Source organism: Phalacrocorax aristotelis, unplaced genomic scaffold (assembly GCF_949628215.1).
Source record: "Phalacrocorax aristotelis unplaced genomic scaffold, bGulAri2.1 scaffold_75, whole genome shotgun sequence".
NCBI classification, from domain to species: Eukaryota; Metazoa; Chordata; class Aves; order Suliformes; family Phalacrocoracidae; genus Phalacrocorax; species Phalacrocorax aristotelis.
In genome coordinates this window covers 396,452-415,108 of record NW_027441288.1, presented here as the reverse complement: position 1 = coordinate 415,108, position 18,657 = coordinate 396,452, and the positions used below count along the sequence as shown (strand labels likewise).

General features: G+C 58.6%; 1 long non-coding RNA gene across 1 annotated transcript; it reads right to left on the bottom strand.

Annotated features, from left to right (window-relative positions):
* Positions 1-201: 201 nt before the first annotated feature.
* Positions 202-5,249, bottom strand: LOC142051276 (uncharacterized). Its single transcript, XR_012658388.1, has 3 exons — positions 5,155-5,249; positions 4,662-4,771; positions 202-427 (listed from the first exon to the last, which is right to left on the bottom strand). It is a non-coding gene; the product is annotated as an uncharacterized LOC142051276 (long non-coding RNA).
* Between the last annotated feature and the right edge of the window lie 13,408 nt (positions 5,250-18,657).

The following is an 18,657-nucleotide window of genomic DNA, read 5'->3' as shown; positions in this document are numbered from 1 at the left end:
TACAGCTCTTACCAGATGAGGCTTCCTAGGCACGTAGCCTAGCTTGCTCGTGCACTACACGCCCGTACCCAACTCCGGGTTACGCGTACAGACCCTACGGTGCACGTTGGTGGCCTGGCCCGCTGCGGGCTATGAAGGGGGATCCTTCCTCCCCCACCTGCATGGACAGGCTCTCTCTTGCCTGCGGCAGGAAGGCAGCTGGCAGCCAGAGCACCTTCAGTTTCTTCTTCTTTACCTTTCGTTGGCGTCTCCAGCTTCAGCTGAGGCAGCTCCTGTCCGCAGCCGGGAAGGGCTTTGTCTATCCCTTTTCAGCCCTGCGCTGCGAGGACGGCGAGGACGGGCAGAGAGAAGCCACGCGAGCCTGAGACGGCCACAGGCAACGGCATCCCCGGGGGAAGGACAGACAACCACGTCCTCAGCACGGTCTCTGGGAGAGGGAAAGAAGAAACAGCGACCGTCATTACCGTCGATCGACCCTGGCCAAAGCCTCTCCTTCCGCAGGGGCTTCTGGACACACCGCTCCCTCCCCACGCTACTGCTAAGGGCCCCTGCGCCAAGGGGGAATCCAGTGCGCTTGAGGGACGGCTTGCTGCCTTCACGACAGGGCCTGGGGGCGGCCTAAGGCTATGCAGCACGCTTATGGGGAGGTGCCGGAGCTGGGGGCAGGCGCACGGGGCAAGGGGGGCCAGGGGAGGCTGAGCGGGACCTCCGGTGGGCCGGGGACGCGGCCATCATCTGCGCCCTGGGCACGGGGAAAAGGTCATCGTCCTCCTCCTTTCCCTCTTCCCTTCTGTCAGCTCCCGGGGAACTCACCGCTTCTCGGGAAGCGGCCGCACCCGCAAGCCCCCAGTAATCAACACGAAGCCAACCCCAAAAATACACCTCGCGTACCGTACGCGCCACGGCCGCCCGGCACCCGAGCGCCGGAAGACCGCGCCTCCCGCCATGCCCGGCGAACCACGTGACAGGGCCGGCAGCCACTGCGCCAGGAATACAGCTCCCGGCATGCTCTGCGCCACAACCCGGCCGCCCGGCAGCCGCAAGGACTACAGCTCCCGGCATGCTCTGCGGCACAACCCGGCCGCCCGGCGGCCGGTTTGATGCGGAGCCACCCAGCATCCCTGCGAGCACAGCTGCAGGCGCAACAGCAGTTACGCAGCCACAACTAGGCACTAAACAAAGGCTTTCCAACACTGGAGGTCTAGAACAGGTAGACATTAGCACAGAAGCACAAGGGGCTCCGTCACCCTGCACAAATCTCCCCGTGCCTACACACGCACACGTTCAGAAGTTAGTTATCAGAAAACGCCCGACTCAGCCATTTGCCACAGTCACGAGACTCACGACATGATAACACGACATGACACACGAGGTGGGCTCAGAGTTTTAAGGCAAGAAATACCTCCCACGCCCCCCACCCGAGATCTTTCAGGGTCCACACCTGCCATCGCCCCGCACCAAACCTACCCGGCCAAAGGCTTTCAGGTGGCCCGAAACACTGTACACAGAAAATAACCAGGGACAGACCTGCATTGTTCGGAAGCGAACGATGCCCGACCGGGGCTCCTCTGCGGGGCACGGAGCCCCCCGGCCCCGCCCGGAGACACACACCCGCCCCCCGCTGCCCAAACTCACCCACCAGCGCTCTCCGGCCCCCGGACACGGCCGCGCTGCTCTCTCAGGCGGCTGCCGCAGGCGAGGCTCGGGCACCGCCAGGCCTCCAGGCGTCCCGAGGGGCTGCCGGCCACCGCAGGGGATGGCTGCCGGCGGCCGGACCGCCGCGGCGCTCCCCGCCCAGCTCCGAGCAGGCTCCGCCGGCCGCGGGCTTCCCACGCCGGGCCGCAGAGGGGCCCCGGCACCGCACAGGGACGCCTCGCGACCCGGCCGCCACACGCACCGGCCCTTCGGCCTCCACACGCACCGCTCCCGCCCCCGCTCCGACGCGCCGCGCACGCGCCACCGGAAGCCCGAGCCCCGCGGGGCGGCCCTTAAAGGGCGGCCGGAAGGAACGGCCCCCACCGGCCCCGCCACCGCGCCCAGCCGGTGAGCGCCAGCGCCCCCTGCTGGCCGGGCCGCGCTCAGCTCGCGAGGGCGCCGAGGGCCGGGCGGGGCGGGACGCGCCGGCTCGGGGCCAGCGCCTTCTCGGGGCGAGCGGGAAACCCCTGCGGGCCCCGGTCACGGCCGGCCAGAGCCGCGCGCCCTCCGAGAGCTGCTGAACGGGGCTGCCGCTCGTGACACATACCGAGCCGTCTGCGACGGGAGCGGGCAGAGGAGGAAGGGGCCGGCGGCCGCGGCGCCCTGGCCCCAGGCGGGGGGGGGGGGCTGGGGCCCGGGGGGCCGCCCCCCTACTCACAGTTCCCTCACAGTTCCCTCACAGTTCATCCCATGGATGGAACCGGGACCTACTGTGAGGCACTGGGAAAGAAGTGGGAGGAAGCCGGGACAGACCAATATAGCCCAGTATGGACTAGACCAATATAGCCCAGTATGGACTAGACCAATATAGCCCAGTATGGACTAGACCAATATAGCCCAGTATGGACTGGAGGGAACTGCGAGGGAACCGCGAGAGAACCCCACAGAACAAACCATGGGGCACGAGAAGGCAGAGAATTAAGAATTAGGGACAGGGAGCCAGAAAAAAAAAAAGAAAAAAACCAAAGGGAGACAGAGAGCAAAAGGAATCGCAATGCGTACGGAGAGAAGAGAGAAACAATTCTAGCATAGGGTCACGGGGGAGCCAGGGACAGCAAGATGGAGAAAGGACAGAAGCTACAGGCTACAGGGCAGAGAGGGAAGAATTAATGAATAGACACAGAGAGCTGGGCAGAAAGAGATGGAGAAAGGCTAAAGATCACACGGCCTACAGGGAAGAGAGAAGAGAGGGAGGAATTTTAAAAACAGGGGCAAGAAGCCAGAGAGAGGGAGAGAGAAGCAACAATAAAATGGGGACAAGCCACAGGGCAGCGAGGAGGGAATCAATGAATAAGAACACGAGACCAAAGAGAACACAATGTAGAATGGAAAAAAGGAACAGCGGCCTACAGGGAAGGAGGAATTAAAGATCAGGGACTGGGAGGCAGACAGAGACACATGAAGAAACAAGTGAAAAAAAAGAAAAAAACAAACCAACAGCAATGGGCTACAAAGACAGAGAGGGAGGAAATGAGGAAATAAAACGTCGCAGCAAGGAGCTGGACAGAGAGAGATGAGGACAAACAAATAGCACGGGTCCACGTGACAGAGAACGTGGAATTAGAACACAGAGAGAGGGAGCCGGACAGAGAGAGAGGCCGAGAGAAACATCTAGACAGGCTACAGCAGGCAGAGGCAGGAATTAAAACCTAGGGACAGGGAGCTGGACAGAGAGAGATGGAGGTCACAGGGAACAGCGGTGGCTGCAGGAAGAACAGGAATTCATGAATAGGGAAAGGGAGCTGGACAGAGAAGAACTCAGAAAGGCAAGAACAGTAGCAGGGTACAGAGCAGAGAAGACGAATTAAAAAGCACGGGGGGAGCGTTGAGGCAGACAGAGAGAGATTAAGAAAAAAGTCACGGGCTACGTGGCAAAGCAGGAGGAATTCAGAAACGAGGATGGGAACCAAGGGAGAGTGTGCTGGTGAAGGATAACGGGCATTAAAAGTGAGGGACGGGGAGCTGGGAAAAGCGAGGCAGAGAAAAACAGAATCACAGAGAGAATCACACAAAGCCAAAAAAGAAGAAACTGAACAACAGGAACAGGTGTAACCAAAGCGATGAAATCAACCAACCAGAGACGGTGTTCCATTACGGGAACATGGAGCGTACCAATCAGCGCACCTGTCGATCTGCATTTTAGTGCCTAGGCGATCGTTAATGTCAGCAGAACAACAGACAACATGCTTCTGTCAGAAAAGGATGACAAAACGCGGTTTCGCTTAGCGGACTGAGAAAACTAGCCAAGACTGCCAAGATTAAGAGCCAAGAAGGTAAAAGGTAATTCCGGCAGGGGGAGATCGCGACCACCGACTCACAGACCACCACCGACCCAAGTAACAGAAGAGAACAACGGAAGAGGACAACCGAGCCTGCGCAGCGATTTACATACGGAACGAGCAAGTTTGTACCAATCAGCAGACAGGACAATAATGAATATGTATGAATACGTAAAACATTGATCTACAAATTGTACGGGAAAGGTGCGTGAGGTACGCACACCAGGAGGAGCGATCCCCCGTGCATCCGGCGCCGCGAATAAAGAATGCCTGCTCTTTAATACTAAATTGGTGTTGAGGAGTCGTTTCCGATTTTAACGCGTTTTTCGGTAACACAGGGAGTCAGATCAAGAGAGCCAGAGAACAACAAAACACCGACAGGCTACAGGACAGAGCAGGAGGAAAAAAAAAAAAAAACGGAGCCAGAGCCAGGCAGAGAGAGGCGGAGAAAGAAAAAGGAGCCACAGGCTACAGGACAGAGAGAGGGAGGACTGAAAAGACGGGGAGGCAGGGAGACACTCAGAGCGAGATGGAGAAAGAAGGTGCGGGGGGGGGGGGGGGGGGGGGGTGCGCAAAAAAAAAAGTAAATTTTGCAGCAGGTAAGGAAAGAGAGGGGGCCGGGGGAGAGACAGGGAGGGCCCAGGACGCACAAGAGAGGCAACGGGGCCCCAGTGGCCCAGGACTCACCGCGACTCTCGCTCTCAGCGCTGCTGGCACAATTTAGCCGTTCAGATGCTTCTTTCCCCTCCTCTCCTCCCTGCCTCTTCTGCAGCTCCAGACTCTAGGCCGTCCTCCACCTGAAGAGAATACGTGGGTGTCTTACAGCTCTTACCAGATGAGGCTTCCTAGGCACGTAGCCTAGCTCGCCCGTGCTGGAGCTGGGGGCAGGCGCACGGGGCAAGGGGGGCCAGGGGAGGCTGAGGGGGAGCTCTGGTGAGCTGGGGAGTCGGCCATCTTCTGCACCCAGAAGCTGCAGGGGGAAAAGGTCATCATCCTCCTCCTCCTTTCCCTCTTCCCTTCTATCAGCTCCCGGGTAACTCCTAGGGCTGCCCTCACCCGCTCGCCTTTAGCATACCAGAAGCCTGCCTCGGCGGGTCATTTGAAGCTTCCCATCCCACCAGCCCCAGTAGTACAGGCACACAAGGAGATACCCCTGCACCCACCAAAGGGGCTCGCTCACCTCGCCGGCAGCCCTAGGCCTCACCCGACACAGGGAATCGTGTCCGACACACCACCACGCTGCAGCAAGAGCAGAGGAGGCCTTTCCTTACCAGGAAGCAGCAACGAGCACGGTGGCATCACCTCGCAGGCACTGCAGCATCGCAGGGCTGTTACCTGCGGAGAGAGCAATGGGGATCACAGGGACGCCACCGCGCGTGCGCGGCTCCCGGGCTCAGTACCCAATTCTGGTCGCTGGGCAGCGGCATTATCTGAATTACTCTTCTCGATTAATACCATCCAGAAACCGTAACTTGGCTGCATCCACAGAGCTTCTATTCCTCTGCACCTTTCCCCCTCGCAGCCCCAGCAGCGCCATTCATTGCCTCTGCACCAAACAGCAAAGTGTCTCGAGGGAGGAGAAGCAGCACAGCAAACCTGGGGAACAAGGTTGGGTTCCCACCCCCGCAGAATAAGCCCCAGGAACTGCTTGTAGGCATGTGGCATCAGGGTTGTGATCGGGTTTTGGTTTGGTTTTCTTTTTTTTTCCCCCGCCTTCTTTACATAATGTAATAATTGGGGTTGCTTTTCCAAACTACTGAGTTCTGTGGGGATTTTTTGTGCTTTTGCCCTACAAAAAATGGTCATTTTCACTTTCGGTTTTGTGCATGAGAATGGTTGGTGGGTGCTTTTAGGTTGTTGTTCCTTCCCCCCACCCCCTTTTTTTTTTCCTTTCCAGCCGCACAAATCCAGCTGGAGTTGGCTTTCCCAGAAGCCCCAAGTTGTTTTCTTTCCACCAGAATTCTTCCTGTTTTTTCACCCCTCATTGCAGGCCCAGAGTCAAGGGGTTTGAGGTATTTTTGTGCCCAGGCAGCAGCTCCCAGGCTGCATAAGCAGCCCCACAGAGGGAAGTCCCCGTTTGAGGGAATCGGCCCCAAATTGGGATGGGAAAGTGAAGAGAAGGAGAAAAAACCCTGAATAACCTGAAAAAGAACACCTACTCCAGCCCACCAAGCACCGGTCACCTTGCCTGACTCACCTCCAGGGCCCACATCACGCTCGGCTCATCGCTTAGCACCCTCAGATCACAAAAAAAAAAAAAAAAGAGTAAAACCCATAATGGAGCCCTATAGCCATCAGTCACATCTTCCCTCCAGTACTACACACAGACTCACCTTCTTACAGCGCTCCCCTGGGCTCTCCTCCGTTGCCCTGCACGACTCATCCATCTGCACCTGGAAAAACAGTGTTACTGAACAAGTCACCTGGAGGCACAGCAACAGCTTAACCATTCCACAGCTCCTGCGCCCACGTAGGAATACCATCTAGAGCCCAACTACAGCCTGCCGTTAAAGGAAATGCATTAAATCAAACGTTAAGCCCTCGCACATACAAGCCGGAACAGCAAAAACACGGCACGCTCGCGCACCCAGGGCGCAGCCCGACGGAGGTCCACGCGCACCTCGCCGGTTTGATGCGGAGCCACCCAGCATCCCTGCGAGCACAGCTGCAGGCGCAACAGCAGTTTCACCTACACCCATCTCGGCACGCAGCGCTTCTGAAGCTTTAAGCTGAAAGCCCTACCTTGACGCTTGGCCACACTAGAAGCGAGCCGTAGCTAGGACTCCACAGAAACACAGCAACACAAATTGCACACCCACAGCGGCGACAGCCTTGCAACTACTTAGACCAGGAACAACAGAGGAAAGTAAAACGGCTTCATCACCCGCACAGGAAAAGCGGCAGACGGAGGCAAAGGGTCAGCATTCATAGCCCTTACAGAACACAGGCGTTCTCTCTCCTTCCATTCCTAAACCCATCCCTTAGGTCTAAATATCGCAGCCCTGCTGTGGCAATAGCGAGAGCGGGGAACGAGAGCCCTGCCGCCGGCCGTTTGTGCGGCAGGACACAAAAACAGAGGGACATGTTTTGCCACACACAACCCTGAATCTCCTGAAAAGTTATGTTTACCAAAAATAGGCATTTGGAACATATTGCCAAAAACAAAACATTCGGCAATAAAACTTTTATGTGTTTGACACCCGCACATTTTTTGGGAACTTGCTATTTGCTTCCTGGTTTTGCTGGTCTTCCCTCAGAAGTTCTACCTGCAGCCAAGTTATTCCCACCCGCCCGACCGGTTCAAGCATTCACCTTCCTGGTATTACCAGCACATTGAGACACAGGCGAGGAACTTAACTGCTCTTCTAAAACTATCCAAATGACAATTACAGCCCTGAAAGAGGAGTGGAAGAGAAGAACAGGAGAGATCAGGCAGCAAAAATGCTCTGCAGGCTGCTGCCAGCCAACACTGCACTCTTTTGTTAAAGCCACCCCGCCCCCCCAAATGCAAACAAAAAAACCCCCATGACTTCATGAAGTGCGTGGGTTTTTTTTCTTTTCAGTAGTCCTTTTGGAGCTCATCCCTGTCTCAGCATCTTGTCTTGTCAGAGCATGAAGTGCAGATGATCTGTATCCCAATGACATTTGCATGGGATGAATACATTTTCAGAAATAGACCCGATCCGTGAGACTCCTGTCACCTTTGTGGTTTTAATAATCGTAACTCAATTTTATCGACTGACACACTTGTGAGAAAACTAATTAACTTGAAACGTAGCCTCTCCTCGGGGAAAAAATGTGTTAGACACCAAATGAAACCGATTCAGAGCTCCAAACCACGATGGAGCCGATAGAGCTGTTGTGACTTAGTTTGTATGTTTAATTAATTGGTTAATAACTCTTCTAAGCAGCGCAGAATGAAGAGCTGGACCCAAAGAGGGTGCGCTGCGCTGGATCCAAAAAGCACCCTTCCTCCAGAGACCCGCCTCAGGTGGCGAGTTCGCTCTGGTGCATGCCGGCCTCCGAACTTCGGGGTCCGATGTGACCGGACCCCCACCTCCGGGGAGGGTCCTCGTACCCTGCCCAACCCTTGCTTTCCCCTGCAGCCCCCGATGCCCCCACGCCACCCCCACAAGCAGCCAAACCGGCTTCTGCTTTTGGCCCCCAAACCAGCTCACTTTGGGACCGGTTCTGAGCCAAAAAGCCCAGCTGCTGAGCCTGTTCTCAAGTCCCAAAAGCGCAGCACTTGACCTCTGCTCCTCAGCCCAAAACCACACCACTTAGTCCCCTCGCTCAGGCCCTCAAAACGCACGACTCGATCTGTTTCAGGGCCCCGGCGTCAGCCACAGGAGCCTGCTCTCAAGGCCCAGGAACAGAAGAGCTGTGCTCTCCACGCTCAGGGACCAAACCAGCTGAACCTGGCTGCGTCCCGGCCCCCTCCGCAGTCCCCACGGGGCAACGCTCAGGGCCGCGGAGAGCGCAGCCACCCCGCAGCCCTGCACCCCCACGGCCCACGCGGGCACTGTCGGGGAGGCCTTGGGAACTGAACTGCGCGGGCCCGGCCCCGCACCCCGGCGGGGCAGCCCAGCACCGGCCCGGCAGCGCTTTCTTCCTGCTCTCGCAGGCCGCGTTTCCCCGGCAGCGCCGGGCCCGCACCCGCAACCCCACAGGGGGCCGGGCCCGGCCCGCCTCCAGCAAACCGCGGCGGCAGCAGCCGGGGTCCCTGCCTGCCTCGCGGGCAAGGGGGGACCCGCCCGGCACCGCAGGAGCCCCCGCCGGGGTCGCCGCCGCCGCCGCCCGACCCCGACGAGGAGCAGTCGAGAGCCGGGTGGGGCTGCCCCTACTCCCCGGGGACGGGCACGGGCTCGGCCCCAAAACCCAACCACCGACCCACGACAGCGCTCGGCCCGGGGCTGCTGCTGCCCGCACCCCGCCGCCCCCCCGGGGGCTCCGCGGACCGGGAGACCCCACAGCCCAAACCCGCCGACCCACAGCGCGCCCGGCCATGCGGCTCCTCACCTGCTCTGGCGCGGCTCCGGCTGCCCCACGGCCCGGCACGGAGCCGAACCCGGCCACCGGACCATCCGCCAACCCCCCCAACCCCCGGACGCTCCGGGACGGTTCTCGTCCCTTTTCGCTCTGACGCCTCGAGCCGAGCCGGCCCCGCTCCTCCGAGCTACCGGCGGTGCCCGCTCTGCTGCTCGGGGCCGGGCCCTGTTCTCGCCCGGACGCGAGAAGCCGCTCCGGGGTCTTCTCGGTGCGTCCAGCCCCGTGCCGTGCCGGAGCGGGGAGAGCCGGGTACGAGCGCGGAGCCCTGGGGCAGGGGTTGCCCCAGTGCCGCCGACGGTGTGTGGGGGGCGGGGGGCGCACACACGGTACAACCCGCGGGCAGGGGCATCCCCGGGGAGCCGTGCGGCCGGGCTGCGCCGTAGGAGGGGAAGGTGATGTTGGTTTCCCATTTTTCCCCGCAAACTGATCCTCCCCCCCGGCCCCCCCTTTCCCGCGCGTTACAGCCCGCGAAAAAGCTTTTAACAACCCGATCGACAACACTCCCTTTATCCCTCTTCCAGCAGCAGCAGCAGCAGCGAGAGATTAAGGCAACTGCAGCAGAGGGGAGGAAGGCAAGGAGAGCCTTTTCAAGCAAGGGCAGGACAAAATGCACGGCGTGGACAGGCACAGGAGAGGCTGCATTATCTGGAAAGCACAACGCCTGCCCAAGGGCAGAAAATAAGGAACGAATTGTTTCCAAGGAGCTGCAGCAGACGAATCACCTTTTTCTTTATTGCACTCCTGCCCTTTGTTATCCAAAGCGATAGGCTTCACCACCGGGCAGAAAATAGCTGCCTAGATTTACACGGACAACCAGAAACAATCAAGCCACCCAGCAAGAAGTTCGCAGCAGAGGTATAACCCATCAGCAGCTAAAACATTTGTTACGCAGGCACAACTAGGCACTAAACAAAGGCTTTCCAACTCTGGAGGTCTAGAACAGGTAGACATTAGCACAGAAGCACAAGGGGCTCCGTCACCCTGCACAAATCTCCCCGTGCCTACACACGCACACGTTCAGAAGTTAGTTATCAGAAAACGCCCGACTCAGCCATTTGCCACAGTCACGAGACTCACGAGGTGGGCTCAGAGTTTTAAGGCAAGAAATACCTCCCCCACCCCCCCACCAGAGATCTTTCAGGCTCCAGACCTGCCATCTCCCCGCACCAAACGTAACCGGCCAAAGGCTTTCAGGTGACCCAAAACACAGTACACAAAAAATAACCGGGGAGAGCCCTACATTGTGGAAAAGCGAACGATGCCCGACCGGGGCTTCTCTGCGGGGCCCGGCCCCCGCCCCGCCCCCGGCCCGACCCGCACGGAGATACCCCCCGGCCCGCGCCAGGCCTCACCTCACACGGAGACCCACCCGCTGCCCGAACTCACCCACCAGCGCTCTCCGGCCCCCGGACACGGCCGCGCTGCTCTCTCAGGCGGCTGCCGCAGGCGAGGCTCGGGCACCGCCAGGCCTCCAGGCGTCCCGAGGGGGCTGCCGGCCACCGCAGGGCATGGCTGCCGGCGGCCGGACCGCCGCGGCGCTCCCCGCCCAGCTCCCAGCAGGCTCCGCCGGCCGCGGGCTTCCCACGCCGGGCCGCAGAGGGGCCCCGGCACCGCACAGGGACGCCTCGCGACCCGGCCGCCACACGCACCGGCCCTTCGGCCTCCACACGCACCGCTCCCGCCCCCCGCTCCGACGCGCACGCGCCACCGGAAGCCCGAGCCCCGCGGGGCGGCCCTTAAAGGGCGGCCGGAAGGAACGGCCCCCACCGCCCCGCCCCCGCGCCGGACCGCCCCCGCGCCCAGCCGGTGAGCGCCAGCGCCCCCTGCTGGCCGGGGCCGCGCTCAGCTCGCGAGGGCGCCGAGGGCCGGGCGGGGCGGGGCGGGACGCGCCGGCTCGGGGCCAGCGCCTTCTCGGAGCGAGCGGGAAACCCCTGCGGGCCCCGGTCACGGCCGGGCACAGCCGCGCGCCCTCCGAGAGCTGCTGAACGGGGCTGCCGCTCGTGACACATACCGAGCCGTCTGCGACGGGAGCGGGCAGAGGAGGAAGGGGCCGGCGGCCGCGGGGCCTGGCCGCAGGCGGGGAGGGGGGGGGGGGGGGGGGGGGGCTGGGGCCCGGGGGGGCCGCCCTGCTGGGTCACTGCCCTGCGCCGCACCGCGCTGGGGGCTGGGGCCCGACCGGCGCCGGGCGACCGGGGGCAGCCACGAGCAGGGGGCCTGAGCTTAGCCACGGCCCTGCAAAACACCCCGAAGCGTGAGACGCTGCAAGGCCAAGGTGGTCCTTGGCAATGGGGGCGCCTGGGCTCGGCCTCCGCCTTACCTGTCCTGGGTCTGCGTGGCGTTCCAGGGGAATGGTGTTTTCCTTGTGCGGAAGGTGGGCTGGCCGTTCGGCCGTGCACCGGCCGTTACCGATCCTGCCAAAGGCGCTCGCACGCTCTGGCCCCATTACTGCTGTGGTACCCCGCGCCGTAGCGAAAGGTGTTGTGTTTTCTCACAAAAAGCCTCCTATGGTCAGTTGAAGAAATAACCTCCTTCCGTGGCACTGACTCTTTTTGTACAGTCCATAGCTGGCTTTCGGCTTTTGTCTTTACAGCATTCAGTTTGCTTTCTGCCTAGCTTTCTACCTGCTGTGAAACATTTGGATGGTTTTTTCTTGTTGGTTTTTTTTCCCCCTACTTGCTCCACAACTCCCACACCAACCACCCAGCGCGGCTCGCCTTTCAGCCCCCAGACCCAGGAGCCTTGCCCTGTGACGGCCCTTACATGTCAGCAGAGTTGGTTCCAGCTCTCACCCTGTCCCTACCCAGCTGAGGACGTCTGTGTCCGTGGGAGACACCCAGACACTCCCCCTGCAGCGTGGCAGCCCCCTGCCCCGTCAGTGAAAACTGCGGCAATATCGGCTAAGTTTAAAAGCGTCGGCAGGAGGTGCAGAATACGTAAATAAAGCGGCGGTTGGCTGCCGGGTATGGGTGCGATATAAATACCTTTTGTTTACAGGCCTTCGTGCCTATTCAGCGTTGCTATTCAGCGTTGAACGGCACCGCAGCCCACCCACCCCGGGGCTCACGGGGCTCGGAGAAGGGTCTCTCCAAGGGCACAACCTAAGGCAGCGCAGGAAGCCCAGCTGCCACGCTCCCAGTCGCTACGGGACGCTTGCTTACAGCTACACCGACGAGGGTACGGATGAGGCTGGAACTAGCAGAAATGCTGACTCTTCTGGCCTTTTATTTGTGGAAGGTACAGCGCGCGAGCCTCGGCGGCTCACAGGAGAAGCGCGCAGTGCTGCCTAACTCTCATTCTCAGCTCACGTACTACTGCCAAAGCTCCTGCCCTGTGCTGTGCCAGATGCCGGCTGGCGTGAGCACCTGGGCTCCTGAGGGACCCCCTTGTCCTGAGAGCCAGAGGTACTCACTTCCCTTTGCATGAGGCCTGTAGGAGATATACCCTGCAATTTAAAAAATCCGTATCAAATGTGGCAGACTCAAAAGAGGGCATTTTTAAAAAGGCAGGTTTGTTTTCTTTGTTAACTTTACGATCTACAGCCTAGCAAAGAGCTCCCTTTCAGTGTCAGTCGCTTGGCTTTCTCCCCTACTGACGAGGTCCCAGCCTCCCGGTGAGATCTCGCTGGAGATATTCTGAGTTTCCCTCGAGTACGTGGCTGCCCTGGCCCGAGGCCAGCGAAGAAGCTGACTTTGCCCGTGCCTGAATCAGCAACACGTCCAGCAGGCGACTTGCAGAGCCCAGGGAACCCTCGTAAAGAGGTTTGGGGGTGGGGCGCGCCACATCTGCGGCATCGGCCGTGGGAAAGGACCGGCGCAGTAAAACAGGTGGGTGAAACCGCGGTCCGCGCCAATACGTGCTGCTGCCTGGGGCATCGCTTTGCTGCGGGTCAAGTCAGATGCTCTCTGTAAGAGTCAGTCAGGGTAAAGGCAGCAGCAGATTTCTTTTCTGCTCATTTTAACAAAGGCTGGACGGAGCCCATAGAGGAAGGCACTACGCGTCTTGCTGGGTTGGTTTCCCTGCCTTCTCGTAAGCTGTCGCGGAAACTTGCACGAGCAAAGCCTGTGCAAGCTGATGACAGCCACACACGGTTGAAGAGGGAGCAGACGGTGAGAGCAGAGGTGTGCGCTCAGGCTGTGCGCTGGAAGCTAATGCTAATGCTGCAAAATAAAGAGTGGATTTTCTTTTTTGGGTTTAGGTGAGCGCTAAACATGACATGTGCGTATGTGCGTGTGTCTCTCGCAGGTTTTTGTCATACACCCCACCCTCCCACCCCAAAAAAACAACCCACACATGCCATGCGTTAAACAGTGCTTTTCCATTGTACTTAGAAGTGCTTACATAGGTGTGTTGGTTTTTTTCTTTTTTATTTTTTAATGCAGAAACAGCAATACGATAGATTTAATACAGCTAGCAATTAGATGGGTGTAGCTTTAGAGCGTCGGCTGTTTACAAAGCAACCGCACACCTTCTTTAACTCACAGTTTAAACAAGTAAACTTGCAGTGCATCACACGTGCTTTGTACAGTCACGTTCCACACGGCAGGCCAGATGCTTCACCCTGCCTTGTCCTTGTTGCCCCGACTCCAACGGGACCGCCGAGGCCATCCTGGGGACAGCGCCGCTTTCTAGCAGCTGGGTTGCTTGCCTGGACGCCCCACAGACAAAGAGTCATTTCCCCACTGAACCTCTTCTCAAATAATTTCCTAGCCCTGCAGGCCCCACGTCCTTTGGTTCATATTTCCTTTTTTCCGGGCTTGATGCACAGGACCGACGATTTCCAGAAATAGAAACAGAGGCTGATTCAGTCCAGGCTCAACATTCTCTGACCTAAACCAAACTGTCTTCGAAGAGATAGCTGTACCGTAGGCACCACCTCGGGAACAGAAGTTGCCCTGTCATAAAAAAAAAAAAAAAAAAAGAAGGAAAACAAGGCATTTCAGGCTGAGGAGGCTGAGCGGTGTGCTGGGGGCGGTGGGGGTTGGAAAGAAACAGTTCAGACGATTAGAGCGAGCTTAGCGTTGCAAAGCGTGCCATTATTTTTAATTTGGCAGTCAGAAGACAATAGATTCTGACACTGATTTCCTGTGTGCTGCGGGAGTTCTCTCCTCAGCATTCCTGTGCACCATTTTACTTTTGTGTCCCGTCCGCTTCGCTTTTGCGCTGTAGCTCTCCGGTTCTAGCTACGCTTCCCACCACCCCCATTACTCTTTGACAAGCCCAGCTCTCACTGTGCTTCCCTTCCCTTCCCTTCCCTTCCCGTATGCGCGTGCAGGGAAAAGCCCGCGCGTCTGCCACTACAGGACACGCTCTGGGAGGCAGGAGAGATGACGACGCTCCCTGACAGAGGACACAGCTGAGGGGCGGTCCGCCGGGGCTGGGGAGATGGCAGCACCTTCCCTCAGCTGCCCCATCCGAGCACAGGTGCAGGTGAGCACTGAGGAGAGACAAGCAGGCAGGAGCCGCAGAGCGAGAGAGAAAATAAAATTCACGGGTGGGTGCTACTTGCGTCTCATTTTTAGCGCAAGGGATGAATTCTCAGCACATTCTTGGAGCTGCCCCTTTGGGACTCACGGAGAAGAGGGAGGTTGGCCACGCGGTGCAGCCCAGCTCTGCTTCCCCTAAATGGTTTTACTGTTCAGGTGTTGCCCTAATCTGGCCGGTACCCCTGCAAAGAGTTTGGGATTTCTGCTGCCTCTCCGGGCCAGCCGCAGACCCTGACTTCATCGCAGCGAATGACCCTGCGCTCGTCAGAGCGGTTGCCGAGTCACATCCCGCTGCCTTCCCTGCAGAACCGGTGACCCTTTTTCAGCCCTTGCCCCCTCTTCTCTCCGCTCGTTGCCCATCCCTTTATCAGTGCCGGCACCGATCCTGCCTCCAGCTCGCCCTGTCTCCACCTGCGAGCGCCCAACAGGAGCTAAATGTCTCCTCAAGGACGCACGGAAGAGACGCGCAGGTAACCCAGCACAGACCCCCTGCAAACATCTTCTTTCCATTTTCTTTCCTCTCCTGACACGAAGAGATGACTTAGGAAAAAGCGTACTGCTCACACTTCACCTGCACTGCTTCTACTTTCACTTTCGCTCTCCTTGGCAGTAATTAATAGCGGTGGCTGGGGGGGCTGGGGCATTCCCCCAAAGCGGCTGCAGTTACATCCGGGCGGTTGTGGCACTCCATTAGCTCTGTAGTTTTTAAATCTAAATCTTCTGGAATTGTTAGTTCTGCTCAGGAATCACCCGTACCTGCAAATTTTCTTAATAGCTACGCTTGACCCCAGCCACTCTTTAACAGCTCACCTTTATTTCTCTTCATTTAAGAACCTAAAGCTTCGTTTACTGCTTGGGTTGGAAGCAGGAGCTGTCGCTGCCTCTGAACTTTCTAACAGCCCTGTTACAATTTCAGTACTACCCGCTCCCAATTTAGCTTTCCGGGTCGATTTTCATTCTAGATTCGAAAATTTCCTTATTTTGTTTCTGATCAGGAGTCATTAATGCCTGCAGTTGATTTAGTAACGGCTGTATTTAGATTGAGCTATTAATGACTCGCAACTCTATTTATGGCATAAAAAAGGACTGCCTTTATTTTTTTTAACTACAGATTAGGAATAATGACTGCCTGGTTTGTTCAGTAATAGGTGTGATTAAATTTAGTCACGACTCCTCCCTAAATAATATGTATTTATTTGCACTCTAACAATTTAACCTTCCCTTTACCGGCCAGGGGCACCGACAAGTGCCCGTGCGTACCTCCGCTCCCCCTGCGCCGGCTCCCCAGGGAACAGCCTCTTACCCTGACCAGAGTCTGCAGCGGCCCGTTGTCATCCCAGCTCCTCGCCCTCGAGAAAGCGGCTGCCTGAAGCGGCGGCAGCTCCGCTGCTGCCCAGAGGGGACGGAAATGGCGCGGGGTAAAGCTCTCCGGGCCGCCTGCGTCCCGCGCGGAGGCGGTGACCTCAGCAGCCTGTACGCTGTTGGGGCCGAGCCAACAACCTGAGGAGGAGTCGCAGGGCGTAGCTGTTTCTGCAACAACCACGCTTTCCCGCCTGGCTGGACAAGAAAGCGGGGCCTGCGGGGGCCTGGAGAGGCAGCATCGCTGCAGGTTGTGCCACGGCTGTTGAGAGGCCAAGGCAACACCTGAAACAGTGAACGGCACAACTAGTGAAAACCCCCAAGGTTCCGGGTTCAGTAAAGACAGGAATTGCAGCAGCACAATAAAATGATCTCACGAGGGGAAAAAAAACAGCAAAGCAAAAACCAAACCCCAAACAGAACACCATACCACTAACCCGTCTCACCGCCCCCTCAGCGCCCAAAACAGCATCCTGGGAGAAAAAAAGCAAAGCAGGCCACAAGGGACCTTTCTAGTACAGATGCCGCCAAAGAGTGCCAAGCTCTGGAATCCTTACCTCAGGCAACGCCTCCGCTTCTCTAAACGCCAGAGCACGCCTGCCCGGGGGGCTGAGACAGCCCCAAAGCTGCGACCGCCCGAGGGAACACGGGAGCACCGACGCCAGAGAAGCCCAGGGCCAGAGCCGGGGCTCTTCGACCCCCGGGCCCCGCCCCCGCCCTTCCCACAGCGCCCCGCGAAAGGGGCGGGCCGAGCCCCCCGGGGGGTGAAGGCCCCGGGAGCCGTACGAGAGCCGCCTGGAGTTCCCGGCACGGGAGGGAGGGGGGAGAGAAAACACCCAAACCGAGCCCCCCGAGCGGAGCAAACACAGGCTCGGGCTGTTGCCGGGGGGCGGGGCCTGTCGCTAACGGGAGAGAGCCGGCACCGCCCCCCGGGCCGTTGCCGGGGGGTGGGGCCTGTCGCTAAGGGGAGAGAGCCGGCACCGCCCCCCGGGCCGTTGCCGGGGGGTGGGGCCTGTCAATAAGGGGGTGTGTCCAAAGGGACGCTGGCAATGCCCCTGGAGCCATCACCAAGGGCAGGGCCTGTTGCTATGGAGGGTGGGGCCAGGCAGCACCAGCAACACCCCCAGGCTGTCACCAGGGGGTGGGACCTGTTGCTAACTGGGGATGCTGGGGAGCACACGAGCACGGCCCCACCCCACCAGGCCCTCGCCAGGGGGCGGGGCCTGTCGCAAAGGTGGGTGGGGCCAGAGGGGTCAGATATCAGCCCGCGCGTATAGACCAGTGCGTCCCAGTAATGACCAACATGCCACACAGTATGGATCCCAGTACATCCCAGCTCCCTCCCAGCGACGCCCAGTACATCCCAGTTCCCTCCCAGTACATCCCAGTTCCCTACCAGTGCAGCCCAGTACATCCCAGATCCCTCCCACTCCGTCCCAGTTCCCTCCCAGTCCGTCCCAGTCCGTCCCAGTACATCCCAGTTCCCTCACAGTACATCCCAGTTCCCTCACAGTTCCCACACAGTTCACTCCCAGTTCCATTCCAGTACATCCCAGTACATGCCAGTTGCCTCCCAGTTTCCTCTAAGTACATCCCAGTACTTCAAAGTTCCCTCCCAGTACATCCCAGTTCCCTCTAAGTACATCCCAGTACTTCGAAGTTCACTCCCACTACATCCCAGTACGTCCCAGTTCCCCCTTGGTACATAACACTTCCCTCCCAATACATCCCAGTTCCCTCCCATTACATCCCGATTCCCTCTCAGTACATCCCAGTTCCCTGCCAGTATGTCCCAGTACATCCCAGTTCCCTCCCAGTACATACCAGTTCCCTCCCAGTACATCCCAGTACATCCTGGTACATCCCAGTTCCCACCCAGTACATCCTACTACATACCAGTTCCCTCCCAGTTCCATCCCAGTACATCCCAGTTCCATCCCAGTACATCCCAGTACTTCACAGTTCCCTCCCAGTACATCCCAGGTCCCTCTAAGTACATCCCAGTACATCCCAGTTCCCTCCCAGCACATCCCAGTACGTCCCAGTTCCCCTCAGTACATACCAGTACATCCCAGTGTCCTCACAGTACGTCCCAGTTCCCTCCCAGTACATCCCAGTTCCCTACCAGTACATCCCAGTTCCCTACCAGTTCCTTCCCAGTACATAACAGTTACCTCCCAGTACATCCCAGTACATCCCAGTAGATCCTGGTACATCCCAAATCCCTGCCAGTTCCACCCGGTACAACCCAGTACAAGCCTGTACATCCTAGTTCCTCCACAGTACATCCCAGGGCATCCCCGCACATTGTAGTGCCTCCTAGTACATCCCAGGTCCCTCCCAGTACATCCCAGTTCCCTCTAAGTATATCCCAGTACTTCACAGTTCCCTCCCAGTTCACTCCAAGTTCCCTCCCAGTACATCCCAGTTCCCTCTAAGTACATCCCAGTACTTCAAAGTTCCCTCCCAGTACATCCCAGTTCCCTCTAAGTACATCCCAGTACTTCACAGTTCCCTCCCAGCACATCCCAGTATGTCCCAGTTGCCCTCAGTACGTAACACTTCCCTCCCAGTACATACCAGTACATCCCAGTGTCCTCACAGTACGTCCCAGTTCCCTCCCAGTTCAGTCCCAGTACACAACAGTTACCTCCCAGTACATCCCAGTTCCATCCCAGTACTGGGTGGGAACTGGGATGTACTGGGATGTAATGGGACGGAACTGGCATGTATTGGGAGGCACTGGGAAAGAAGTGGTAGTGAACCGGGAGGGAATTGGGATGTACGGGGAT